The sequence below is a fragment of the Gastrolobium bilobum genome, unplaced genomic scaffold (genome assembly GCF_033153095.1).
Source record: "Gastrolobium bilobum isolate Gb01-03AN ecotype WA unplaced genomic scaffold, APGP_CSIRO_Gbil_v1 utg57893, whole genome shotgun sequence".
Lineage (NCBI taxonomy): Eukaryota > Viridiplantae > Streptophyta > Magnoliopsida > Fabales > Fabaceae > Gastrolobium > Gastrolobium bilobum.
The window spans coordinates 1-17,858 of NW_026897690.1; the positions used below are offsets into that span (position 1 = coordinate 1).

At 36.5% G+C, this 17,858-nt stretch overlaps 1 long non-coding RNA gene and 1 pseudogene across 1 annotated transcript; one reads left to right on the forward strand and one right to left on the reverse strand.

The window, feature by feature from the left end:
• Window positions 1-7,918: 7,918 nt before the first annotated feature.
• LOC133309328 (uncharacterized) lies at window positions 7,919-10,269 on the forward strand. The gene is made up of 3 exons (XR_009751304.1): window positions 7,919-8,471; window positions 8,557-8,630; window positions 10,229-10,269. It is a non-coding gene; the product is annotated as an uncharacterized LOC133309328 (long non-coding RNA).
• Window positions 10,270-16,913: 6,644 nt separating this feature from the next.
• LOC133309330 (3'-5' exonuclease-like) lies at window positions 16,914-17,518 on the reverse strand (annotated as a pseudogene).
• Window positions 17,519-17,858: the final 340 nt, after the last annotated feature.

A 17,858-nucleotide genomic window follows, 5' to 3' on the forward strand; every position in this document is an offset into this window, starting at 1 on the left:
GTATGACTAATCCATGTCACTGCGCTCTATACTCGATACGAACAAACTGACCGGTTCAAACTTTATGGACTGGTATCGAAACCTAAGAATTGTTCTTAGGGCCGAAAAGATAGCTTATGTTCTAGATGCTGATTTACCCGTAGCTCCTAAGGAAGGGGAAGCTGGTTATGAAGATTTCGATTTCGAAGCTCATAAACAGCACATGGATGACAATGTGATGGCAGTTTGCATTATGTTGGCATCTGAGTCGCCTGAATTGCAAAAGCAGCATGAGTATATGGATGCTCCCTCTATTATCTTGCATCTCAAGGAGTTGTATGATATTAAAGGCAGGCATGAGAGATATGAGGCCTTTAGAGAATTGTTCTCATGCAGGATGTCTGAGAGCATGTCTGTGAGCAGTCATGTTCTTAAGATGATCGGGCTCATTGAGAGGCTAGGAAATCTAGGCTTCGTGATGGATGTTGAGCTAAGTAATGACTTAGTCCTCACCTCACTTCAGCTGCCTGAGTTGTTATGTATGTTAACAACTGCTGAAATGTCTATCAAGAAAGATAAGCTCACGCTCTTCTGATTGGTGGGCCTTCTAAGGCTAAGGGTAAGGGCAAGGAGCCTACAAAAGGCAACTCTCTTAAGCCCAAATGAAAGCCCAAGAAGAAGAAAGGAAAAAAGAAGGGTAAGAATGCACCCAAGGACAAAAGCGATGCTGAGTGCTTCCATTGTGGCAAGAAAGGCCATTGGAAGAGGAATTGTGTAGACTACCTGAAGAGTGTGAAGGACAAGAAGCATGGTGATGCTTCTACCTCATGTATTTACATGATTGAGATAAATTATTCTTATGCTAATCCAACTTCATGGGTATTGGATACCGGATGTGGTTCTCATATTTACATTTCGTTGCAGGTACTTAGGAGCCCAAGAAGATTGGAGAAGAACGAGGTGGACCTCCGCGTTGGTAATGGAGCAAGAGTTGCTGCTCATGCTATTGGAGATACTGACCTCATTTTGCCTACGGGCCTTTTATTGCATTTGAATAATTGTCTTTATGTTCCTAGCATTTCTAGAAACATTATTTCGATTTCTTGTTTAGAACAAGATGGTTTTGCTTTCACTATTAGGGATGATATATTTTCTATCATTTTGAATGATATTGTTTTTGGTACTGCTTCTTTAATAAATGGCTTATATGTTTTGGAAATGAGAACTGAAGTGCTCAATGTAAATGTGAAACGACCTATGACATATAATAATCTTATCTTTGGCACTGTAGACTAGGGCACATAAACGAAACAAGATTGTCTAGGATGCATGCAAATGGATACCTAGATTCCATGGATTTGGAATCCTATGGACAATGTGAGTCTTGTCTAGCTGGGAAAATGACTTGTCACAAGCCCAAAAGGCTTGAAAGTCATAGGGCTAGTGAGTTATTAGAACTCATTCTCTCTGATGTTTGTGGTCCAATGTCTATAGAGGCTAGAGGAGGATACTCCTATTTCTTTACCTTTACTGATGATAAATCAAGATTTGGATATGTGTACCTGATGAGATATAAATCTGAAGCCTTTGAAAAATTCAAAGAGTATGGGAATGAAGTACAGAAACATCGTGGCAAGATGATTAAGACATTATGATCAGATCGTGGTGGCGAATATCTGAGCCATGAGTTTCAGGATTATCTGAGAGAAAATGGAATTCTCTCGCAGCTTACTGCACATTACACACCACACCAAAATGGTGTCTCCGAAAGGAGAAACAGGACCTTGTTAGACATGGTCAGGTCTATGATGAGTGAGACTCAACTTCTAAAATCGTTTTGGGGACATGCCTTAGACAAGACGGCATACCTTCTAAATAGGGTATCGTCTCAATCTGTTCAGACCACACCATATGAGATGTGGAATGGTAAGAGACCCAACCTGAGTTACCTCAGGGTATGGGGATCGCCAGCATATGTCAAAACGTTGGCATCAGACAAACTTAGTGCTAAGAGTACTAAATGTCTATTTGTGGGGTATCCCAAAGGTACTAAGGGATACTACTTTTACTCCTTGGAAGAACACAAAGTGTTTGTGTCCAAAAATGCTGAGTTCCTTGAGAAAGATTTGATCTCTCAAGGAGCCAGTGGGAGCAAAATTGATCTTGAAGAAGTTCAAGGACCACATGAATAGATTGAGGAACCCGAGTCTGCTTCGCAGGCGACATTCTCCAATGGAGAAGTGAACACATAACTCCGTAGGTCTAGTAGGGTCATCCATCCACCTGAGAGGTATGGGTTTGTGATTGAGAATCAACAAACCATCGAGGATGATGAACCTAGTAACTATGAGGAGGCAGTCAAGGATGTTGACTCCTCTAAATGGCTTGAAGCCGTGGAATCTGAAATAGATTCGATGTATCAAAACAAGGTATGGACCTTGGTTCCAAAACCGCAAGGAATAGTTCCTATCAGTAATAAATGGGTCTTTAAGAGAAAGATTGATGCAAATGACAACGTTCAAACCTACAAAGCTAGGTTGGTTGCGAAAGGATATCGTCAAAGACAAGGAGTTGACTATGATGAAACTTTCTCACCAGTTTCCATGATCAAATCTATTAGGATCATGTTTGGCATAGCAGCATATCACGACTATGAGATTTGGCAAATGGATGTCAAGACCGCCTTCTCGAATGGATTCTTAAAGGAGGAAGTGTACATGACACAACCTAAAGGTTTTGAAACCAAAGGCCAAGAGAAAATGGTATGCAAACTGCAAAGGTTGATATATGGGCTAAAACAGGCATCGCAGAGTTGGAATACTCGTTTTGATGAAGTCGTTAGGAGTAACGGTTTCATCAAGAACAAGGAAGAACCTTGTGTTTACAAGAAGGTTAGTGGGAGTAATGCTGTTTACCTGGTTCTTTATGTATATGACATATTACTAATAGGAAATGACATCCCCACATTACAAACAAAAAAAGACTGGCTTTCAAAAAGCTTCTCCATGAAGGATTTGGGATAAGCAGCCTTTGTACTTAGTATAAAGATCAATAGAGATAGATCCAAGAGGCTGCTGGGTTTATCTCAATCCACGTATATTGACAAGATTCTAAAGAGGTTTAGCATGAAAGGGTCGAAAAGGGGTTTTCTTCTCGTCAGTCATGGGGTACATTTTTCCAAGGCTATGTGTCCTAAGACACAACCTGAGAAGGATCGCATGAGTGGAATTTCATACGCTTCAGCTATTGGATCCATCATGTATGCCGTGATATGTACGAGACCAGATGTCTCATATGCTTTGAGCATTACGAGCAGATACCATTCTGACCCTGGTGAGGGTCACTGGACAGCAGTCAAGACCATCTTTAAGTACTTAAGAAGAACTAAGAATGTATTTCTGGTCTATGGTGGGATGGATGAGCTTTCAGTGAAAGGATTCACTGATGCCAGCTTTCAAAGTAACAAAGATGACTGCAAGTCACAGTCAGGGTTCGTATTCACCTTAAATGGTGGGGCAGTGTCTTGGAAGAGTTCCAAGCAGGAGACTACAATAGATTCAACGACAGAAGCTGAATACATAGCTGGTTCAGAAGCGGCTAAGGAGGCCGTGTGGATCAAGAAGTTCATATATGAACTAAGGGTGGTTCCAAGCGTGGATGACCCCATACAATTGCTTTGCGACAACACTGAAGCCATTGCGCAGTCAAAGGAACCTAGGTCTCATCAAAGATCTAAGCATGTGCTCCGCAGATATCACCTGATTAGAGAAATCATTGATAGAATGGATGTAGATATGGATTATGTTCCCACTGATGATAACCTGGCTGATTCTCGGACGAAGGCTGTTTCTCAGAGAAAACATGATAGTCATTATGAGGCTTTGGGTATACATCTTAGGTCTGATTGGCTCTAGGCCAAATGGGAGCTTGTTAGTATATGGATGTCCTAGAGACAATCTTTTGATTAGATTAGGACATATGTGTACCTTTCATATTGTCGCAAATAAATCGTAAGCACTCTTTATCATGTTTCATATTTTGTCTCAATATCATTGTTTATATATGAGTAACTGGATAAACCCTTTGGAATAGAATAGGTATCTCTTGAATATTTGTGATGAGATCACGATCATGAGGATTCAAGGATACTAGATATTTATTCCTAATTTTATGTTCCTAGTCTAGAGACACTAAAAATGGGGATCAGTAATCTCGGGTAAGACTAGCACGACTTATCTACTTGTATTCGGATACAAGGTAAAGACCTCATGAGCTACAGATATGGAGATGTCTTAGCTAAAGTCGTGAGTGGACCTATAAGGGTATAGCTCGCACTGAACAGACCCACAAAGAGGCTCTATGAGGAAATCTCACAAATAGTATCATTAGAGCAGCCTCTTATTTTTTGGGTATGTCTTTCCTTAAACCAAAAGTTTTTCACCTAGACTATGTTCTAGATGCATGTTTTGATTGTATATATCGTCTTCCTGAAACATGGAGATTCATAGGTATACCTTTGGGCATGTCCTGAAAGAACACAAGCCTAGGGTAATAAGCTGAAGGAATTCGTCAAATCTCTGTGAGAGATTAAGTTATCTGTAAACCGGAGAAATTAGGATGACATTTACGGGACTCGGGAATCTATGCATAGTAAAAGAGATCATGAGATGATCTGCCTTTAGAGTCAGTAAATTGAAGATTTCCTATTTCGAATTAAAGCTTACCCTAAACCGCAAGGGTTGATACATCTCATCTCCCTAGGTTTAATGGGAAGGTAACCGAGACGAAAGGAAATACATACGGTAACCAAATACATTTAATAGGATGATCATGTCATTAACCTAACTAGCTCTGGGGCAACAAAGCATTCCTAGTGCTCTATGTTGTCATTAAATGGGTTGTGGTCTTATTGAGCCCAAGCCCATTTATGTCAGTGGCTAAGTTAGGCCTAATGGGTCACACACTAACACCTTATTGTCTTGACATTATAGCATTAAAGTTTTTGGGCCTAATAATGGTTGTTAGCCCAAGAAGAAGTTTGGATGCTCACCTTAGAGGGAAAAGGGCGCATGGATTGTTGTAATGGGCTTGGATGGTCCAAGACATTATTAATTAATTTAGATCAGTTTGTTGTGGTATTCATTGATGATATTCTGATCTACTCCAAAAGTAAGGAAGAATATGCAGAGCATTTGAAGATAGTTCTACAGATTTTAAGGGAGCATCAGTTATATGCCAAACCATCCAAGTGTGAGTTTTGGTTACATGAGATCCAGTTTCTTGGACACGTCATATCATCTACAAAAGTGGCTGTTGATCCGAGTAAAATTGAAGCTGTGCTGGATTGGGAGAGACCCAAGAGTGTTACTGAGATCCGAAGTTTTCTGGGTTTAGCAGGATACTACAGGCGGTTTATTAATGGATTCTCCAGAATTGCCTTGCCATTGACTAGGTTGACCCGAAAAGGGGTGCCATTTGCATGGACCCTTGGGTGTGATGTGAGTTTTCAAGAATTGAAAGATAAGTTGACTACCGCACCGGTTCTGATTCTTCCTGATCCGAAGAAGAGATTTGAGATCTATTGTGATGCATCCAAGTATGGATTAGGGTGTGTGTTGATGCAGGAGCGAAAGGTAGTGGCCTATGCTTCTAGACAGTTGAGACCACATGAAGAGAATTACCCTACTCATGATCTTGAGTTAGCGACCGTGGTTTTTGCATTGAAAATATGGAGACACTTCTTGTATGGTGCTACCTTCACAGTTTTTAGTAATCACAAAAGCTTGAAGTATCTATTCGATCAAAAGGAGCTTAATATGAGACAAAGGAGATGGATGGAATTCCTGAAGGATTATGAGTTTTACCTTCAGTATCACCCTGGAAAGGCGAATGTAGTGGCTGATGCCTTGAGCAGAAAGACCACGGGTGTGGCTAGCATGATGATTGCAGAGTATGATTTGATTGAGGAGTTCAGGGATTTGCGAATTTCTGTGACACCATTTGAGACTTCATATTTCATGACTACGGTCGAAGTCCAAAATTCGTTAATGGAAAAAGTTAAAGCGGCCCAAGTGCTTGATGAAGGGATCCAAATGATGAAAGAGCAAGATTTTGTGTTCACCGATGCTTCTCATGTGAAATACTACAAAGATCGGTTAATTGTCCCGAAGGGACCAATGGTAGAAGAAGTGTTAACAGAGGGTCATATGGGTAAGTACACCATCCACCCAGGTGCAACTAAGATGTACCAAGATTTGAAACAGAATTTTCGGTGGTCTGGGATGAAGAAAGACATAGCCCAGTTTGTGAATAAGTGCCTTATTTGTCAGAAGGTAAAAATTGAGCATCAGAAGCCTTCTGGTTTGCTATAACCATTAGATATTCCGGAGTGGAAGTGGATGAGTATATCCATGGACTTTGTTGTTGGATTACCAAGAAGCCAGGCTGGATTTGATTCCATATGGGTTGTGGTTGATAGGTTGACTAAATCCGCCCATTTCATTCCAGTCAAGACGACCTTCTCCACAGAGCAGCTAGCCAAACTATATGTTAGAGAGATTGTGAAGCTTCATGGCATTCCCGAAAGCATAGTTAGCGATCGGGATCCGAAGTTTACTTCACGCTTTTGGGAAGCGTTACATGAGGCCTTTGGTACTCAATTGAGATTGAGTACTGCTTATCACCCGCAGACAGAGAGGACCATTCAGACACTAGAGGACATGCTGAGAGCGTGTGTGCTTGAGCAGGGTAATACTTGGGACAAGTACCTGCCACTGGTTGAGTTCTCCTACGACAACAGTTATCATGCCAGTCTGGGCATGGCTCCTTATGAGGCCTTGTATGGCCGTAGGTGTAGAGCACCTACTTATTGGACGGAGATCGGAGAAAGACAGTTATTGGGGCCAGACTTGGTCCAAGAGACTACGAAGCAGATTGAGATGATCAGAGATAGGCTGAAGAAAGCCCAGAGCCGTCAGAAGAGTTACTATGATGCCAAGCACAGACCCCTTGAGTTTTCTGAAGTGGATCATGTATTCATCCGACTATCACCTACTACAGGTGTTGGGCGTGCCTTGGGAGTGAGGAAGTTGAGTCCACGGTTCATTGGGCCCTACCAGATAATAAAGAGGGTCGGACCGGTGGCGTATCAACTTGCTCTACGTCCCAACTTGGCGAATTTACATGACGTTTTCCATGTGAGTCAACTCCGCAGATATATATCTGATGATTCACACATTGTACAGTATGATGACATAGAGGTTAAGAAGGACCTGAAGTTCGTTGTTGGACCTTCTAAGGTTCTTGCTCGAGATGAGAAACAACTTCGAAATAGAGTTATTCCCATGATCAAGATCCAATGGGAAGGATTGACACAAGAGGATGCCACATGGGAGCGGGAGGATGATATTCTCCGGCAATATCCCGATTTTGATATCAGGTATGATCTGATTTTGAGGACAAAATCTTTTAAAAAGTGTGGTGAATATAATAACCCTAATTATATGACTTTTAAATTAGAGGGTTATAATGAGGACCTTATAGTCATAAATGGAATGAGCATAAAATTATAAGAATTTTGATACCCATATTGAGGTATTATGCACAGATGAATTTTTATCTGTTAAATTTGACTGCTGACGTAATAACAGTTAGTAGAATAGCTCCAAGTTAGCAAATTATAGTTAGAGAGCTAATCTAATGATATAAACATCATGAATGAGGTTAGGATATGCTTTGGTGAAGATTGATACCCATATTGGGGTATTTTTGAAAAGTCACTTCTGCTGGGTATTTTGTACTGCTGTAGCAGCATCCGGTAGAATCCCGGAACAGGAAAAAGATAAGAAAATAGAAATAAAGACCAATATATGCCTAACAAGTCATAATTAGACCAAAAATGTTAAAGTTAAGAAGATTATGAAATCCGGGTACAGTTAAGAACACCGGTAAAGACTACAGTGCAATTAAACAACTGTTAGTGGATCTGTGATCTACTAATCAAATTTTTAAGTTATGAACATGATAATTAGACAAAATTAATGTTAAGTACTTAAAGTTAGAGTCTTGAGAGTTTCCGGGTAAAAATTTGACGACGGATCAGTTAAAAATTACACCGGGTCTCACTAAAGGACGAATATCACTTAAGTGACATGGCACCCCTCATTAGGGCACCCTCCTCTCCTTCCCTTCCATTTCTGATCAGCAGCCCCTTCACCTCCTTCTCTCTCTAAGTTTCAAATTTTGAAAACTCTCTCACTTCTCTCTAAGATTTCTTCACCTAAATCTCTCTAAACCACCAAACTTCCTTCACAAAGATTGTTCCCCTCACTCTCCTCTTCACAACCATACCATTTTCATGGTGTGAATCAAAAATTTCGTGTCCCTTATCATCCCAAACAGCCATGGTTTTGTGGAGAGCAAAGGCTATGGAGTTGTGTTCTTGAGCTCTCTTGAAGAATCACACTTGCTTGCTTGTTTCCTTTGATTTTTGGGTAAGTGTTCTTAAATTTTTTTCATGAAAAATATCATCTTTTCTTCTTATGTTCTTGAGCCTAACTCATGAGCATGTTCATGAAGGTGTGTGCTTGCCTAAAGGTGTGTTCTTGGTGGAAAAAGGTGGAGACTTGAGCTAAAGGAGAAACCTTGAAGATGTAAGCTCCCACTTGGGAAATATGAACCAAAAAGCCTCCTTTTTTCTTGTTGAGTGCCTTGGTTTTGATATGTTCATGAGGAGAATGTTGTTTAAAATTTCGTAATGTCATGGTTTGATGATGATTCTTAAGTGTGTGTGTGTTTGGAACCATGGAATGATGGATTGGATGACTAAAGGTGCCACCTTTGGACCTTTGAGTGATGTTCATGTAAAAAGATGACTATGAACTCAAAAATGGACCATGAACATTTCAGCCATATCATGTAAGGATAGGGTTTGATGACAAAAAAATGTGATTAAGTTGTTAAGTGTGGAAAAATGATTAGAAAGATTAACTAGGTGGGTTAACTCTAAGTAAAACTCACTAATCATGATTAATAATGGCTAAAAATCCTAATTAATATAGCTAATCAAATCTGCCCCATAAAGTACATAAGGGTTTAGTTGTGTTAAAATTAAGGAGATGATGAATTAGGTGATTAATTAAGGGTAGAGATTAATTAACAAAAGTAATCAAGGATTTAACTCTAAAATTGGACTAAAGTAAGGTTTAGGTACACTAATTAAATAATTAGTAAAATTTAAGTATCATGACATAATGAGACTAAGGATATTTCATAATGTGACTTAATAATAGAAAAATCCAAGAATTAATGTGAATTAGGATTTATAATCAAAAGTAATTAAGGTTTGTTAAGTAAACACATTTAAGGCTAAGTAACCAGTTTTTAGACAACATTGGGGAGAGCATATCTCCCTCCACAGAGGTCATATAGGGATGTGCCTTATATCAAATTGAAGATTGAGAAGTTATCTACGTGGTGTCCAAATTTGGTATCAATTGAAGATATATTCCATTCTGTATGTTCGTTTGAGTGAGGACTGCACAGGGAGGCATGTGCAGGGGCGCTGTACATGGCTGGCACTTCCATGAATTATTTCTCCCTCAATTATTACTCAAATTAGGCTCATAATATGTATAATTAAATATAAAGGTGTCTAATTGTCTAAATAAAATTTTTAGAGCAATTAATTTAGTAGAATTTCCATAATCGCAGAAATGGTAAAGGATGTTTAGGGCCCTGTTCGGAGTTGGCAAACAGCTTTGTTTGTCCAACTTCAAATGGTGATAACCGGAGCTAGGAAACTTAAAATGAGGCATATGATACCTTGTTGGAAAGGTAATTGAGTCTAGATTAACGTACTAAAAGATGAGAATTTTATAACAAGTGAGTCACGCCCAGTAACTAGAAAACAGAAGCATGTACAATTATGGAAAAACCGTAAAAGTGATATTTAAGCTAAGTGGGCTTAGGGGAACCCTTAGTAACTTATAATAATCATAAATATGTCTAGGATGAGTTGAAAATAATCTAAGTGATCCTTGCATGTGATTCTAAGCTATGCAAGTAATTGAAGATTAAAGTGGCTTGTAATAATGCACTAAAATATGTAATAAGTAATAATTGGTCTAGGCTTGTAATGGGCATATTATTGGCATATGAGTATGAAAAGTGGAATCATTAAATGATTAAGTCGTGGAGATGACTTGATTAATTAATATGTAATTAATGATGTGAATGGTTCCTACTCTAGGTGTGCCTAGAGAACCGTGCACTTGAGGATTTTGTTGGAGCATACGTATTATATTGGAGTGTGGGCTTGTACTAAGCTCCCTAAGGTAAGCTCCTAGTTCTAGTTGACTCCTCTCTCTTGTGGCCCCACCATGATGGTGGACATTATGGTTATATTGTATGGAAGTATATGGTATGACGTATATGTGCATTCATTCACATTCATATAGATGTTATATGATCTTGATGTTATGATGATGCACTGATGATATATGTTATGAGGATCCTAGCCAGTGATCATGGTATGTAGGCTGCCTATGACTTGACTCTGTGAGCTATTTCATACTGAGGTTGTGTTGACTGTCTATGGCTTGACCCTGGAAGTCACACATGTGTAACCGTCTATGGCTTTGACCCTGGGGTTACACAAGGATGATATTATGATGCTATGTTTATGCTGTATGTCTGTATTATATGCTTTATATCTGACTTGTTATGCAGGAAGTGGGCTCAGGGGTTAGAGGATCCTCTATGAACCTTGAGCTTACTGAGATGTTGTTATCTTACCCCGTTTGGGGACATCATTTCAGGTACCCAGAGTAGTGGTGATGCTTCTAGGGGCAAGGCCCCCGCATTGGAGTAGTTGATGATGCAGCTGATGATTTTATATTATGTTTAGATTTGATGTTGGCATGTAGACTTGTTAACATGCTTAATTATTTTATGGAGATTATTGTATGTATTTATTTAGGCTTATGATAGTATTCTTAGAGCCATGGATTATTTACTGATACTTTTATACTTCGAATTAATATAGACTTGATGCATGTATTCAGTTAATTTGGGCATAGAGCCTTATTAGTGTTATTGACCCATTGAGGGGATTGGAGTCCGTGTGGGACTTGCAAGCTATCTGTTTAAATTGTTGTATTAATTAGGTTATCTGTATGTGTGGAATCATGTTTCTAGTTATCCGAAATACAGCCGTTATGCTGTCCGTGAGACTCCGTCAGGAATGACACTTGATGTCATATCTTGATGGTCAATGGCCACTAATACTGGCTCTTGGGATTAATTAGTAGATGTATATTTAGATTTACGCTTTCGCAGTATCTGACGTGAACGTTTTTAGAAATGTTTTTATGAAATATTTTGGAAAAAGTTTACTCGTATTTTTATAAGATGCTTTATTCCTTTTCAAATAAAGTCTTCCGCTGTGAATGTTAAATATCATGTATGTTAACAACCGGGGTACTACGGGGTGTTACACTCGTCTTGTTTCATCATTTCATTTTATGCAAAATGTTGTCAACAACTATATCTTTACGGTTCCAACTTTTTCCTGTAATGACATAACTACGATATCTCTTCATTTTCATTATTTTCATTATTTTCATGTACCTGAACCTCCCTTGAGGTTTGATCAAAGTTATGTCTTTGTGTCTCCATATTATGATCATCTTAATCATTTTCTCCTCCTCCCTTTTTGAGGATTTTTATCCTTTGTACAATATGAATTGGAGCATTTACAGTTGGAATATTAGACTTATTGGTCAGTGAAATCATCTGGCAGTCGATATATAATATCTTTTCTCATGTTTACTTTGTGCGAGGATTTATATGAGATAATAATAAATTTTCCAACTGTTTATTCTTTCCCCCTCATGTTGGAAAGACTGATAACAACAATCCACTAAATCTCCAGTCATTATTTCAGGATATTATATAAGGAAATTCATATCCAACATATTTCCCAATTATATTTGGGATTCATCTTTGTGCGTTGTGGTGGAGTAATTAGAATATAAATCGCACATCAAAAATATTATTTGGCTCCTGACCATAAGCCAATGTAATGGGGAGATTATAACTTATTGGCATGATGCGTACAAGTACTGCAGCATAAAATATAGCATATTCCCATGCAAAAATAGGAAGCCTTGTTCTCATAGGCAATGTTCTAGTAATCAATTGAAGACATTTAATAAATAATTTCGCTAATATATAAATTCACCATCATTATGAAGACAAATTGTCTTTATTGTACTCTTAATATTATTATTTGAGCAAACAATCTCACAAATGTCAAGATAGACAAACATGTGGCCATTTTGTAGATGCATCTATTAAATTCATATTATTTGAAAGGTCCACATGATGGGTGAATGGGCCCATATTTTTCACCCTATATGTATTTTAAAAATGTAAGAGATTGAATCTCAACTTTAGCCGGTGATAATTTCCCTTGAGAACTAGCAGCACAAGAAAATTCAATAAATTTTCAATAAATCGAAGAATCTTCTGGTTCTTCAATGCATGATCATATGAATTTTCAATAATATTTCGCATCATATTTGATCCGGGATGGTCTATCCGGTCATGTCAAATAATATAGTTATTATAATCAATATCCTTTTGATTTACCAAGACATGTTTTTCAATCATGCTAATATATATTGGAAGCAAAACAGGTAATTTTTCTTTTTATACACATTTCTTACCTGCAATATTTGTAGTAATAATAGTATAACGATATGTGTGATTACATGCATCACATATGGAGGCATTAAAATCATTTTGTATATAGGTAATTGATAAAATAATTCGGATTTTGCTACTTCAGGAGCAATAACGAATAAAGATATTGTTAGCCTCAACATTGAGGTTAATTTCAATGGCATGACATTCATAATACTTGCCCTTAATTTAATTTGCCATATTCATTTCATTTAGCCACTTTCGTTTAGCTCCCTTCCTTTTCATGATTTGATCCAATTTTGGATTTCTATCATCCTTTCAGGGTTATGTTATTAGTTATGTCATTACTTGTGCTCATAGCTCACAAAATATCTAGAATCTTTCATAGATTTGGCATTTGCTTCAGGCAATGCTTTTGAAACAACATGTCCAAAAATTATAATTATTTTCACTCACTTCAAAGATATGAAAATATGACTTTTTAACATTTGACATAACACTATATATATTGGAAAATCTTTAAATTAATAATAAGGATTGTTATCAAACATCATTGCTACTTCAGGAGCATAAGACACCTGAGTACGAGGATATATAATTTCTCAAATATCTTTTGCCACTTCAGGAGTATAAGTGCATTTATACTTTTACAATGTTAAATTAAGCCACATATGCATATTAATGTTAAATATACAAAAGAAATATGCTATGGCAAAAGTATTATATTTGCACATAACTTATTAAATCGGAACAAGAAGTCCTACAATCGATATCATTCGGTTGCAACCCATCAGGTCCATCAAAATTAATTGAATGAAAGAAAATAATAGCAAAAGATAACCATGATGAGTTATGGGAGTAAAAATAGATCCAAAAATGAAAAGTAGAACTTCATGTTGAATCAGTTTAGATTTATTTATCATCCATATAAATAAAATAATACTGAAGCCATATAATTAGGAACAAGTACGAATATGCATGTTAAATTAGTGGGCTGCTTCTAATGATCTTGCAAATAAAGTGGCATGCTCATATGACTTTTGCTTTACCTAAGAAATTTAACACCGTACTTTAGTTTTATGAGTTTATCATCAGATACAATAAGAATTGTTTGTAAATGGAGCAGAAACATTGTAACTTCCATTGGAGAGAGACCAATTCAGAGACAAGAAATACATAATAGTTAACTCCATAAGCATGTGTTCAAATTCTATCATATGCGATTTTAGCTCACAAACCAAACAATAGATGCATCTCCAATGATATGCCAATATCAATTACAATGTAATTCCAAGATGCATTAATGCATTAATATTAGTAATTAATATCAAATAATGATAGATAATATTGGTGCAATAGCAAATTTCATGATAAAAATTTAAAATCACTATACGCAGAAAGCACATAAAATGGTACATAAAACAAAGCAGCACACATAATACTAAAGCACAATGGAATGAATATTCATTTTCTCATAATGAGTATTTTAATATATCCTTTAATCATTTCCATAATATTATAATAAAGGAAGGTTGAAACTTGCCCGGTGACGGTCCTACATTTCTAAGACTTAACATTGTCGAAAGAAATATATTTTATAATACATTTTATAACTTCACTTTTCATTGTCACTTTTCAAATTGAATGCATACCAAAAAAATAAGGATTATTCGACGTGTGCGTACCTGTCGCCATTAGGTTCTCAACCAGAGTATTTTTTCTGATCATTGTTGTGCGTCGCGGAGCTTGGCGGCATCACCGCAGTATATTCAGTAGAATATGGATGTGTTTAACTACATCTTCTTCTCGGTATTCTTAGGACACATTGAGAGAGATAGAGAGGGGCGTTAGAAATTATCGTGCTAATAACTGATAACGTGTTGTAAAATTACTAAGAAGAATTAGAAGAAGAATAGAGATAAGAGAGACAGGGGAGTGTATTCTCGTTTTTATTGCCATACTTATTAATTAGATTTTAGAATTTTATTGTTCACTTTGTTTGATATCTCTCTCTGTGTGTGGGGTAAAATAAATCCCCTTAAGATTATAAATTACGCATTTCGTCAAAGGTAAAAGGCAACTCCATTTTTAAATTGTTTTTGCAAGTTACATATATTACAACAATAAAAGTGGCATTGGATGGTCCCTTATGTAACCTTTATATTGTATTATTTAATTATATATCCGTCATGGCTGAAACTAGTTTTTTTTAGCTAAATAGCATTATAAATGGTGTTAACCTAACTTGTTTATAGAATAAGCTAAACCAAGTTCAAATGTAGTATGCCCTACACGAGTTATTTGATGTCTCCTTATCTACCAACCACTAGGGGTGAAAGTGAGCTGGGCTGGGCCAAGTTTTGCCTCGAAAAGCCCAAGTCTACATAGCAAAATTTCAATTTGGCCTGGCCCAAGCCTAATACGAGTCTAACTGTTAGCCTGGCTTGACCCGTTTATAAAAAAACAAATGGTCTGGCCTAGCCCGTTAGCTTGTTAATTTTTAACTTCCAAACAGAATCATGAATCAAATTTACAAAATACTCAAATAAACCAAAAATCAAAATTTTAACGTCCAAACAGAATCATGAATCACAACAAAACTCATACAATCTGTAATTAAGTCACTTTCAAAAGCAAAATGCTCAAACTAAATAACATATATTTCATCATATCCAACAAACAAATCCATACTATGTAAATTAAAATAACTACATGAATCTAACAAACACATCACGATGCTTGTAGTAAGTATAACATCTTCCAAAAACCTTTTAATATATTCATATACACAATCTAATATGCTGAGATGTGGGTTCCTCCTATATAAGAAATAAAGTCATATTTCTATTAAAGTATAATTGAATATAATTAAGTTATAAATAATTGCAATTGATTAAATTTATATCTTTTGTTTTTTCTTCAAGACATACTTATTCTATTCTATTTTATTTAAATTAAATAGTACAATATAGGCCGGTCTGTAGGCTTATAGGCCAGGCCTTGTAAAAGTGGGCCTACGGCCTTTTTATTAAACAAGCTTTTTCAAAGCTTAAGCCCGGCTTATTTTACGAAATATACTATATTAGGTCTGGTCTGACATAGACCGAGCCATAAGCCCCTGTAGGCCGGCCCGGCCCAGTTTCACCTCTACCAACCACTGATCTTTTTATCAACATTTGACAAAATTACTCTATTTTCAAGTTAACTAAACATTTAACCTTTAAAAAAGAGAGTTGAATAATATTTTTTCCTCTATTTTTCTATTTATATTTACGTCTTTTTAGGTTGGATGTATGTTGAAGGATAGCACAAACAAAACATTATAGCCGAAGTGGTTTTGGGTAGGCGGAGGCCCCTCACTCGTGATTCCTCATTCGATGGAATATTTAATATCATTAATGGAGCATTTGGCCAATGATAAGAGGTTGATTTCCTGAGTGATATGACATAATTATTAAATTAATATTCAAAGATTATATCTTTATTCATTAATATTGTATTGATTTTCTCCGTGTGTATAAATGTGGATAAGCGCAATTATGATAGTTAAAAACTCCTATTAAAATACGCTTTTATGTTTTTATAAAAAAATTTATTAAAATATTTTTATCAACATTCCAAGCACTTTTACTTATTTATGAATCTTTTATTTTTATTTTTCTAAATAAAAATTCAATTTTAACTACCTTGAGCACAATCAACCCAAAATCCAGTTGGGTAAGAAATATTCAGAGGGCATAGAATGTGCATTCGGGTTTTAGTATAAAATTTGGGTTGCACATGCTATTATTATTATTATTATTATTACTCATTTAAATGTTTAGCCCCGATAAAGGCCTTAGCATATTTAAAGGTTTTGTTGTAAAATAGCTCTTTAAGTAAATTTTCAAACATGATAAAGTTTTTAAAAGACCAAGCCAAACATTTAAAAAAAATGTCCATGTTAAAATTCAAATTCATGTCTTATATTTAAAAAACGTGCCACAACCATTGAATGCAAATCCACCATGCCCATTAGCACCAAAGGATATAAAAGAAAAGAAACACAAGAGTTGTGCATCGATATTTGTCCATATATCCATAAAGATTAAATATTATTGGCACCATAAAATCAATTCCAGCTTATAATTATTGAAATGCCATGACATAAAGCAATAGAGGATGTAACTTATCCAGTAACGATTTAGATGGATCCAATTATGCAAACAAAGGAGAGAAAGCAAAATTAATCAGAAAGAGTAGGGAATAGGGATAATCTCTTTATTTTCAATAAGGAGCCTTTTACCAATCTTGAAAGAAGCATAGGCATCGATGCATGCATATTCAACTTGATCTTTGGTTAACTCCTTTAGTTGCCATTCGCTGTTACACACATCCTTGGATTTCTTCATATTAAGACCCACCAGCTCCTTTGCCAAGTACATCAATGCCATTTTTGCACTCCAACCCATATTCATTCTTCAGCTTTTTAATATCGTTCATAACCCCAACCCCAACAAATTTGAAGTCAGAGTCCATCAAAAAGCTCCTGAGAGACTCTGGAATATCATCATCCATATGCGACAGCTGAAAGATGAGGCACTTGTTCTCAACACAAAGTTGCAGTATTGCAGTTTTCATCTTATGGTCACGCATCCATTCAGTATCCATCCCTCCCAATTACCAATTGGTTTCCAGCATGTGTTGATAAAATTAGTTGAATCCACTCATCTGTTATTTTGGCTTTGCCGGTAACTGTTGTTTCAATTTTTATTCCATCGAAGAGCACCAAATATTTACAAGTTGGTGAGTCGAACATAACGGTAGAGTTGGTATCATTTGCAGCCATGGCCATATATACAAGTTCTATGTTCTTTGAATCAGCTTCACCATCAAATTTGATTGTCAATAATCCATCTTCAGAATTATTGAAGAACTCCTCTATTGGAGATTTATGTGTAACAAAATATTATTTATTCTGATTTGTTATTTGTATGTTAGTTGTTAGGTCCTAGTTGTTGTGATATTGTTACGATAGTTTAGCAATAGTTTAGGCTTTCTTTGTTATTGGCTGTTATTAGCCTTTGCTTTGTAACAGCAAGTCTTGTAACGTTAGCCTATTTAAAAGAGGCAGCGCACATATCTAAAAGAATCAGTGTTAATATCAAGTTTATCTTGGTATCAGAGCGATCCGT